Genomic DNA, 8,958 nt, shown 5'->3' with positions numbered 1-8,958 from the left:
AATATTACATATTTACTTATATAATAATTTTAATAAATATTACATTAAATATTTATATATTTGCATACTTAATGTAATAAATATTAAAATTATGTAATATATAATTAATAATTAATCAAAAAGGAGAAACAGACACTTGTTACACTTCAGACCATTGGTATGGGAAGTTTTTAGAGTAACCTCAAAAACCCTATGCTGATGTGGTTGTGCGGTATATCTGGTTCATTTTAATACAGCTCTGGGTCCAGTGCCTTCCCCGATGCAAGCGAGTGCCCTCTCGGTATAAGGTAGGACCACGCGCAGCGAATGCGATCATTTTTCATTGCTAGTCCTCCTCGCTGCTACACCATCAGTCAGAGAGTCCCCCTCGCTAATACAAACTAGCGCTACACGCCAGCGCGTAAAGTTAGCGATTTGAATCTCCAGCCTAAAATGATTGCTAACATGATTCTAAAACTTTAATTTGCGTGTTTCTTCATATGCCAGCGCGTAAAATAAACCAGTTCAATAACAATGTCATCTTTGTGAAAAACTCGAGCCTGATACCCCTCCCCTTTTAGCAAAGTCTCTGGAATGAATGAATAATAATTTTATTCAACTGAATGCGCAAACCTAAATTAGGATGTTAAAAAAGTGTGTACTTCTCTATGTACTCTCCCCATTCTATTTCAGAAACCGGAGGAGCCTTTATCCCTGGAATTTAAACAGGTTACTACTAAAAACTACACAAATGGTGTGAGTAAAAAGTTCATTGTCTGTTTATGGGTGAGTCCTGACGAAAGCTCTATAGACCCCTAGGGCCGACAGAGCTGAAACATGTCGACGTTGTGTAGAATTAAAACTACTTTGATCCAGTAACTCGATCAACCTAGTAGTACTTAACCCATTTTTATCTACCTGGAAATCACACCAATAATAAAAGTCTCCTAGGGTGACTTTCCAGTTTTTAAACCTTTTTTCCTTTTTTTGAGAATTTAATTTTGACACACTTTTCTTCACTTCTCTGGACACTGCACAATAGACCAGAGGTGCCTCGGGCTGAGGCTGGCAACATCACCACTTTAGAGTAACCAATGATAACTGCCAACAACCCATATGCGGGGCGGATGAACCAGATATACCGCACAACCACATCAGCATAGGGTTTTTGAGGTTACTCTAAAAACTTCCCATACCAATGGTCTGAAGTGTAACAAGTGTCTGGGCCTTATTTATGAAGGCCTTGCGCCACCGGTGCGTCACTTTTTCCCATGTTAAAAGTGACGCACCGGCGGCGCAAGGCCTTCATAAATAGGGCCCTCTGTTTCTCCTTTTTGATTAATTATTGACTTACCCTGGGGAATGAAACAGATATTCCAATCCCTAATCCCTCCTCTTGATCAATTGTTGTTATATATAATTAATATACAGCCAAAAAGATTTTCTATTTACAATATATTATACAATTTTTTTTACAGTACACATAATTTCGAGCCATATATATAACAATAATGGACATTTATAGTAGTACTTTTCACAGTTACATATAATTTGGCTTGTTTATTTTGTAACCACTCTTTGTCTTTTTGCGTTATTTTGGTAAAGGGAAAGTCGCGGTTGGAAGCAGGTTCACTTTTGAGTAGGTACGATTCTACTTTTATATTTTTAAAGTAATGTAAATTAAAAATAAAGGTTATATTTTGTTAATTTGGGGTTGGTAATTAAAGTATGACTATTTACATATAATGGAGTGGAATTAATACGTATTTTCGTTCACGACTTTTTGAGCCATTTAAAAAAATTGGAGTTAATGAGTATGTGGTATAATTTTATTAAAATGAAAAATAAATAGGAATTTTATGTTTATATATTATGGGATACTCGTTAGTGTTATGTCGGTGGGATTGTTTAGCTGTATTCGTATTTTGAAACAGCTATTTCCGTTTCCGAATTTTTTTTTTTTTGGGAAAGGAAGTGTGTTTTAGTTGTTAGAACGGAGATGATTTACATTCTTCCTTTATATTTTCAGTTCTGTGAAATATTTTTCACACTTTAAGATAACAGTCGTTATTTTAAATGGCATTTAAATAGTTGTTTAATTTGGATGATGGAGAGTTTTAGCAGAGTTAAAGAAAACATAAATAATGATTTGTTGGATTAAGTCTTTGATATTTACACATTGTATTGTCGGTAAAGGATTATCTTTATGATGTTTTATTTAAAGGTAAGTTATAAATTTATGTTATTTTATTTGGATGGAAGCAGTTTTTAAAAACAAATATTGTGATATAATAATATATTTATTTAGTCTTTTTAGAATAGTGTTAAAATATAAACTGGACTAAATAAATATTTTTATATTATATTAAAATATGTGTTTTATTAGAGTAAGGATATTGTTTGATCTCTATTAATTAATTTAGTTATTGCAATTAGTTCAATGTTTTGGCTATCATTTTTAAATATTCCAGTCCTCTTGTTGTAGGATATAGTTGGACTTGCTGTTGAAGATATAAATACATTTGAGCAGTTTGTCTAGAGAGTTTTGGTTTCAGTTGTATGACAGATTGCTGCATACGTAGTTACTGAAAGCTTTGCTCTTTTTGTATAGCTGTGACTAGCTTGTGTAATGTGGGTGTTGTACGTCCAGTAGAAGAGAGGAAGGCATTGTGCCAACCTTCAACAGCATTGTTCGTTTTTGCCTCTTGGTTGAGTGTTGGTAGATAGACATTCCACCAGGGAGTTGCAAATTTTGGCTGGAGTCTGTGGCCTGACCTGTGTAGTCTTCCTACCCAGTTGTCCTCAAAGTAATCTAAAAGTGGGCGAGTCTTTGCTCATTTTGGGTGTAGAAAGGACTTTGAATTAACAAATTGTAATGTTCGGCCACATCAGTTACTGGTACATATGCCAGAGCAATGAGATGTTTGATTTGGCATGCAAAAGTTATATTTGTTGCATACTCAACACTAAGGGCAGATTTTTGTAAATGTCTCCAGAGACATTGATTGAAATGAAAATAACATCCTTGAATGGATGTGTGTGGGTAAGTTTTCAAAATAGAATTAATCATAGCTTGCTCGAAGTCTATGATGATTTTCATTGGGAAGTAATCAGAAGTTTGTTCCTTTATTTTTTGTAAGATTTCAGAGTAAGTTGTGGCTTGTTTGTTTGGTAATAAACAATATATGAAGGGGATACGGGTATTATGATATTGCCCATGAATTGTGTATAACTGGTAGAAAGGTTTTGGGCATATAGAAAAAGTTCCATTCATCATCCAAGTAGTACTTTCAGTTAATTTTTTTATATTGTTATTAGTTGCAAACATTAAAATTCTTTTATCCTTGCTATAATTATCATAAAAAATAAATGGCTCGTCATTATGAGTAATTACAAGCTCTGGCGGAATTATGACTTCTTCAAAAGTTTTAGGAGTTGGTATATTGGGTCTACTTGCTTTTTTTGTTCTTGCTATTGTTCTTTTAATGGAAGCAATAGATGGTAGCTGACCTCTTGCTTCTTTGGGAACTTTAGGTAGTAATTCTTTAAGAATTACGTTGGTAGGTAGTTCTGATCTGGTACTTAATTCCTTGATATTATCAAGAGTGGATCCCACTTCTATTTCCGAGATGTTTGGTGGGTGATTATGTTCAGTGGTATTTATAACACTAGTTTCCCTTGTTGTAGCACGGCCATAGCATTTATTGGAGTAATATTTTGTACACTTCCAATTCACTTTAAGGTCTTTTTGTTTCTCCTGAGTATAAATGTGGCCCATATAGCATAACAAAAATTTGCCTTTCTGAGATGTAATAAATGTTGCATCATCAGTCATTCTTGAGTTCTGGTATCTAGAAAAGTTAATATACAAATATTAATATAATCAGAAAGGTATAAAAGATTTTAAATAAAGCTAGTATTCTTCTAGTTATTTACTTACCAGCAGTAATGTTCTATTTATCGAAAGTAGATGCTTGTTCAGTTTGATGTTGTTCTTCTATTGGCACGGTCTATAGAGAAATAATTAAGTATGTTATAGGAAAAGTTACAATTTGTTTTTTGGTAACATTTTTTTTACTTTATAACGTCTCTAAAAATAGTTTAGTTTATTTGGATTTAAACAGAGAAATTTCCAAGATTATACTAACAGATTGATAAAAAAAAGTCATTTTTATTTGTAGCACATTCTATAGAGTTTATAAAGATTACTTATGTTTTATTTATCAACTTACCAAGATAATTATAGTAGTAGCAGAATGTTTGTTCTTTGATGTGAATTATCTCTTTTCTGTATCTTTGAGTTCTGTTTAGAGAGAAAGTTGATGAAAATTACTAATGCGTTTATATGTTATATAAATAATACACATTTGTTCTGAAGCATTGTTACTTATTTGCTAAAAAGAACCGGGGATGATACATGTATTACGAGTTAAAGCACAAAAAAACATGTTTAAGAACAGGAAGATTATAGTAACAGATGCATAAAAAGAGTCACTTTTATTTCTAGTACATTATATAGAGTTTATAAAGACTAGTTATGTTTTATTTATGAACTTACCAAGAGAATTATAGTAGTATCAGAATGTTTGTTCTTTGATGTGAATTTTCTCTTTTCTGTACTTTTGAGTTCTGTTTAGAGAGAAAGTTGATGAAAATTACTAATGCGTTTATATGTTATATAAATAATGCACATTTGTTATAAAGCATTGTTACTTATTTGCTAAAAAGAACCGAGGATGACATATGTATTATGAGTAAAAGCACAGAAAAACATATTTAAGAACAGGAAGAAAACATTTTTTACACAGCATTGTAACGTTTTTTCCTCAAAACATTCTGGCTTCACACTATGTATTAAGATTTAAAGGCTAAGAAACAAAGTATAGAGTTTTAAATTAGGCCAATAATTGGCAAATAACGTTAAGTAAATGTTAAACATATGTAGATACCTTTTTTAAATGTAAAGTGTCCTGTATCTTGAAGTTGAAGTATAACTTTATTTGTTTGTAGAGTCTGTTTAAAGGTTAAGTACATAAAGAAATAACAAATTAGTTTACAAATTTTGGTCTATAAGTAATAGCAAAATAACATTAGAATTTAGTAACAGAGCTATATGATTACTTACTTGTAGTTTCAGGACGAATTTTCTTGCAGAGAAGAATAGAGATGGTGCTCCCAAAATTGGCAGTATGTGGTCACGAAGAATATTTCCTGCAACTTGTATGGCTGTTTGTGATTGGTTTATATAGTCTATGTGTAATTAAGTTTGCTATCTGATTGGTCAGATATGTAAAGACGAGTTACTATTGGTTAGTTTGAATTTTTTTTAAGTTAAACATTTAAGATATATCTTCTTAAATAGTTTATATTGAAGAATTGAAATGATATATTTATGTTAAAAAAAACTTTTGTAATAAATTAAGATTATGTAAAATGAGTACTAAGTATTAAATAAGTATGTTTACAACGAGTTTATATAAAAATTTCGTTAGTTGGCGAAAATAAATTTTTGTACACTAAATGTTACTTAATAATTTGAAAATACATTAGTGAAGTCATTTGAAATGTGTGTATTACTTAGATAATAGATTTATTGGTGTTATATATAAAAAAGGAGTATTATTTAGCTATCGATATTTAGATATGGACGAAATTAGTGCTATCGAAATTTTAGTAATCGATATTATTGTAGTGTGTTATATGTAGTATTGAGTGTCGATATTATTGTATTCGAAAATAATGCTAACGATATTTCTGTAGACGATATTTTTGTGCATCGATATAGTTTGCTCGATATTATTGTAGTTTTCATGTTAAGTATAGGGTGTCGATATTAGTGCTATCGATATTAGAGACTCGATGTTATAGTAGGTCGATTTTTTAGAAATCGAAATTCTGTCAGTGATTCGTATCTCTAAAGCAGACCTACACAGTGCCCATGCATTGACTAATATTGCATCCTCTAATTATGTATTCCCTTCAAACAACCAAGCTACAACCCTTGATGTGAATTAATGTTTGTGAGTAGTTCTTGGCTAACATGACTCTGTTGATCTAAACATCCACCTACTGCCCAGGAGCCAATATGAAATAGGATAAACAATGAATCCAATGTTCTTACTTGAAGAAAACAAGCAATAAAATGGGCTGCAATTTAATATACGCAGGATTATATTTCTCTTGTCTTGATGTGAAGCCATATAATTATCAAAAGAAAAGTTACAAGCATGATGTTGGTAGACTCACTGTCAAATTGACAATTAGAGTTTTCATAACAATATGTTGCTTGACTAATTTCATTTGAGGTTGATTGGTTAATTTGGTGTACTTTGAAAGCATGTCATTGCCCACTGAAATGCCTACAGGCTGCTACTCGGTTGAGCTGGCTGCACCATTGACCTGAAAGACACAGAGACATTCGGTAAAGTCTACAATTTCCTCTTTTATGCTTATACTTAGATATATGTATTAGTTTTAGACATTTTTGGAATTTATAGAGACTTTCAGAAGTACTTCTAGTAAGTTGCAACAATGGCAGATTCGAATGAGCCGTTCTGAAATTCTATTTGAGTCCATTTCCCTATTTAAGTTTGTGTAAATACTTTGTCATAATGCATTTTCACTTTAAAACCTGTTTTTACTTTTTAAATCTCAATGGGAAAAATATACTTTCCCATGGAGAAACCCCTTCCCCCACACTGCCACTAATTTTTGGGGTGTTCTAACGCCATTTACCACTGAGACTTGTACTTACACTTGCAAGTCCAGGGGTAAATTCCCAACCACATACAGGGCAGGAACATTCCAGCAAATGTGTGTAAACACCCACAACTCAATGTTTGTGGGTGTTCATTTGGGCAGGCATCGCCTACCCGGGAGCCTTCCAACCCCCACCCCCTTCTGGAAGCATTTTGCTGTCACCTAAAATTACAGAGTACTGTAAAATATTAATTTAACCAAACACAATTACCAGTGTAAATGCACCTCGTTCGTGAGCATAATCTAAGATTTTGAATACAAAATGTGAGTTTATACACAAAAATGGAAATATTTATGCACCTAAAGTTTATATAATACTTTTGAAAATTGAGCTAACACTGTCTTAGATATTCCTCAAGAGAAGACCAACCTTTGCATTTGCTGTAGGCAGGCACGGATTCTAATAAGATAGCCGCTGAACAATGGTAGTGGCATTGGCAAGATGCAATGTCTGATCTGGGGAATGTTTGACTTAGTTGCAAAAATTGCATTGAGTGCTCCAAACTACAAAACAGACATTTATATCCCAGGTACCACGCTTCAAGAGCTTAAAGGGTTTGACTGAAAGCCAATAAAAAGAAAGACTTTCATTGTTTCTTCACAGTAGATGGTCAAACCACAAGTGCTTGATCGCACTGGATAATTAAAATCTGGTACTTTGGCTGGCACACCTGTAAGAAACCTCAGAAGTTGAGACGAGGATTAGTGAATAACCCAGCAAGTATCGATTCATAATAGTGATTAAGAGGTGAAAGGCAGAAAAGTTCTAACGTTGGTAGCTGGAGCTAACTATCGTTTTCCAGGACTAAACATGGGCAACCAGGTTACAAATATTGGCTACAAATCAGAAATGCTTGAAAGAGGGTTTGGTATGGGGCTAGCAGAAGTTATACTGTCCAGGCATATGATCTAAATCAATCCACCTCCTTTAAAGGAGTTTGTGATCATACATGGCTCAGTCCCAATTGAACATGGCTTCAGGGCCAAAAACTGATCAACCAGAACATGGTACCCATATAGTATGATAACAGATTAGGACAGTAAGGGCCATACACCATGACAAATAAAGGGCCTAAAGCTGCCGCACAAAGAACAAATGGTCTTATTTAGAATTTTCCTTCTGTTGATATAGAAATTGATGCATTCGTCAATGAAAATTAAATCTCATCCTTATTAACAGAATCGCCCGTTGTGAACTCCACATCAACCTTGACTTGCAAATATGTAGTCAGGCAGGCCCTGAGACCAAGGCCCAGGATTACTGATTGATAGGTCGCAGGTGGGAGTGTGCGTAGCTGGCAGGCAAATGCTCGGGCAGGAAACTCTTGATCAATCAAAGCCAAGCAGATAGTGATACAAGGCTTAATTCAATCTCGCCTTGATTTCAGTAATGCCCTGTACCTTGGGGCGCCCGAGTATAGTCTGCAAAAACTCCAACGGACTCAAAATTGTGCAGCTCGCACATTGCTTGGAATCCTACATAGAACTTCAATAAAGCCTGGTCTAAGAGCTCTGCACTGGCTTCCCATTAGGGAGAGAGTCAAGTTTAAATCTATGTGTATTGCTCATCAAGCATATTGGAAATCTGGCCCAGAAATCAGTCACTCCCTGATCTCACCCTACCAGCCCAACAAAGCACTTCGTTCATCACATGCCTTCCTGGCTAAAGTCCCCAGGATTCAGAGAGCTAGAGCAGGAGGTCGGTCTTTTGCCTACAATGCTCCTAAACTATGGAACGCACTCAACCTTCATCTGAGAACCAATTCCAACCTGTTGAGCTTTCGTAAACAGCTCAAGACCTTTCTTTTTAACTAATCAGACCATCTCTGGATTGTCTCTCTTGAAGGCACTGTTCTAGTCCTAGCGCCTGGACGCCTCAGGGCAGCTGCAGGGCTCAATAAAACCCTTTTTCATTTCATTTTCATTTCATTTCAGATAGGCGTAGTGACATTACAATGGTGAAGGGAGATTGCCCCAATAAAGCACATATGGCCAGAAGGGGTACGCACGCTCCTAAAACACCATAAAAAGTCAGATGACACATGAGTTAGGAACACATAGCAAATCAAGACTTCGCCATGCAGTGATCATGCGCTCCCCTTGCCAGACATCTACACATGTTATCCACTGACCACATTTGCCCATGTCGTGTCAAGACCCACCTGTGGTAACATGATTATTCTTAGTTCCCATTCCAACAGTGTTTCTAGTCCAGAAATG

At 34.6% G+C, this 8,958-nt stretch overlaps 1 long non-coding RNA gene across 1 annotated transcript; it reads right to left on the bottom strand.

Moving 5' to 3' along the window:
- Positions 1 to 3,371: 3,371 nt before the first annotated feature.
- On the bottom strand, positions 3,372 to 5,317 carry LOC147725528 (uncharacterized). Its single transcript, XR_015309832.1, has 6 exons — positions 5,105 to 5,317; positions 4,929 to 4,992; positions 4,538 to 4,608; positions 4,212 to 4,282; positions 3,920 to 3,989; positions 3,372 to 3,830 (listed from the first exon to the last, which is right to left on the bottom strand). It is a non-coding gene; the product is annotated as an uncharacterized LOC147725528 (long non-coding RNA).
- Positions 5,318 to 8,958: the final 3,641 nt, after the last annotated feature.

Source organism: Lissotriton vulgaris, chromosome 3_2 (assembly GCF_964263255.1).
Source record: "Lissotriton vulgaris chromosome 3_2, aLisVul1.2, whole genome shotgun sequence".
Lineage (NCBI taxonomy): Eukaryota > Metazoa > Chordata > Amphibia > Caudata > Salamandridae > Lissotriton > Lissotriton vulgaris.
Note: the sequence above shows the minus strand (reverse complement) of the source record. Positions and strands in the feature narration are given on the sequence as shown.